Source organism: Anopheles arabiensis (assembly GCF_016920715.1).
Source record: "Anopheles arabiensis isolate DONGOLA chromosome X unlocalized genomic scaffold, AaraD3 X_pericentromeric_contig0001, whole genome shotgun sequence".
In the NCBI taxonomy this organism is placed as follows: domain Eukaryota; kingdom Metazoa; phylum Arthropoda; class Insecta; order Diptera; family Culicidae; genus Anopheles; species Anopheles arabiensis.
The window spans coordinates 585001-587500 of NW_024412079.1; the positions used below are offsets into that span (position 1 = coordinate 585001).

Consider the following 2500-nt stretch of genomic DNA (forward strand, 5'->3'; position numbering starts at 1 on the left):
GTTTGACGGTAACGATGGATTCGGGCCGCAAACGCGAAAAGGCAGAAGACCAGTGGCTGATGACCAACAGCCTGGTCCAAGTGGGTTGCAAAGATTGCAACAACAACAACAACAACCATCGAGGTTGACCCCTGTTAGGGAAGCGGTGGAAAATATTCCAAGTCCGAGAAACGGACCGAATATTAATGAGGGTAGAATTAATAAGAGGAAGAAGAAGAAGAGCAAGAAGAAGCAGAATAAGCCCAGGAAGCGGCCTGAGGCTCTGCTGATATCGGACTGCACTTCCGAGGAGCTGGCGAAATTGCTCAAGGAAATGAAGCAGTCCGATGCTCTTAAATCGGTTGGAGAGACAATCTCTAAGGTCCGACGGGCCCAGAATGGAGGCATGTTGCTAGAACTTAAGCAGGGTAGTTCTGCTAGTGCAATTGCCCCAAAGGTTAAGGAAGCGGTGAAGGGCAAGGCGTCAGTGAGAACGCTAGCTCCTTCTAAAATGATTGAGATCATGCATCTCGATGAAATTACCACCCCAGAGGAGGTTGCGGAGTCTGTCAAAGCACAGCTCAACATCGAGATAGAAATAGATCGTATCAAAATGAAGAAAGGCCGCGCGGCCGGTACGCAGTGGGCACGGATCAACGTATCGCTGCCAGACTTTCAAAGCTTCCTGAATTTGGGAAAGCTGAAAGTTGGTTGGTCGATATGCCATATCCGCGAGGTTATGGAAGAGCAGAAATGCTATAAGTGTTGGAAGGTAGGCCATACGAGCTACCATTGTAGGGAACCAGACAGAAGTAATCTGTGCTGGAAATGCGGTTTGAGTGGACACAAGAAGCAAGCTTGTACCAACTCTGTCAAGTGTTTGGATTGCGGTACGAGGTCACAGAACCTTCACGCAACGGGCAGTTATATGTGTCCCCGAAGGCGAACGATTAGATCATAATGGTTAGGTTGCTACAACATAACCAGAATCATAGTTATGCTGCATTTCAGTTAATGTGGCAAACGATTAGGGAAGAATCTGCGGATATAGTGTTGATTGCAGATCCGTATCTGGCAACAACCAACGTCAAAGTGTTACGCAATGACGATAACACAGCAGCGGTAGTGGTTAACGCGGACTTACCAGTTAAGGTAGTCAGTAAGGCTTTGAAGGGTTTAATGATAGTTGACATAGGTGATATGCGAGTGGTTAGCGTTTACGCGCCACCTAGATTTAGTATGGAAGAGTTCCAGAACATGTTGGATAACACGGTAATGGCCGTAACCGGTATCCACAAATTCGTTATCGGGGGACTTCAACGCTTGGTCAGTAAGTTGGAACAACCAACTTGGCGAGCGTGGAGAAACCCAGAAACGAAGAGGTGAGTTGGTTTTATCAACCTTTGCGCAGATTGACGCAATTTTATTGAACGACGGCAGCACCCCAACTTATGTTGGACCAGGGCGCACGTCAGTAGTTGATCTTACTTTTGCGAGCCGAACCGTAGCAAGATCATTTAAGTGGGAGGTGTTATCTAGCTATATGAACTCTGATCATCGTGCAATACGAATAGATCTTGAGACGCAAAGCGTGCGTAATCTGTCCCGACCCATAACGGGATGGAGCATCAAGTATTTTAGCAAAGATATATTTGAAGTTATGATGCAAGCCGCTTTTGAGACCGAGGTCACAACAAGCGAAGACTTAATGCGTATACTTGTCACGGCGTGCAATGCGACGATGACTAAACGTAAGAGGTACACTCCTAACAAGAGTGCATTTTGGTGGACGTTAGAGATTGAGGCACTTCGCAAAGAGTGCAAACACCGCGATCGATTAGCGCAAAGAGCTTTTAATACTGATCTCTATTCTACTTTTAGGGACGAGTTCAAGGTGGCACGGAATGCCCTCAAGCGATTGATCAAGCATACCCGACAGAGGAAGTGGAAAGAGTTCCTGGGAACAGCGAACAACGCATCATTTGGTATAGTATATCATACGTTCAAGAAAGTGGCCGAGGGTTCGATTGGACCCCGAACCATGACATTGGACGAGTTTAGGGAAGTGGTGAGCGAGCTTTTTCCTACTCACCCAAACACGGTGTGGCCTGATTATCGTATCGATCAGCCACGAGAGTTTGAAAGGGTAACTAATGATGAGATTCTTGCGGTTGCCAGGAGACTACCTAACAAGAAGGCGCCGGGACCAGATGGTATCCCGAATGAGGCGCTGAAAGTTGGTATGTTGACTGCAACCGATGCATTTTGCAGGGTTTACCAAGGCTGTTTAGAGAACGCGAAGTTCCCCGATGAGTGGAAAAGGCAGAGGTTGGTGTTAATACCGAAGCCGAACAAACCACCAGGGGAACGGGTTCAGTTCGCCCCATTTGTCTACTAGACGGGGCAGGTAAAGGTTTAGAACGCATCATAGTGCAACGGCTAAATGCACACATCGAGGAGGTCAACGGACTGTCTGACGACCAATTTGGTTTCAGAAGTCGTCGATCTACAGTTGATGCGA

The 2500-nt window shown here is 47.4% G+C and overlaps 1 pseudogene; it reads left to right on the forward strand.

The window, feature by feature from the left end:
- The window catches only part of LOC120907019, a 9147-nt pseudogene that overhangs the window by 3441 nt on the left and 3206 nt on the right, over window positions 1-2500 (forward strand).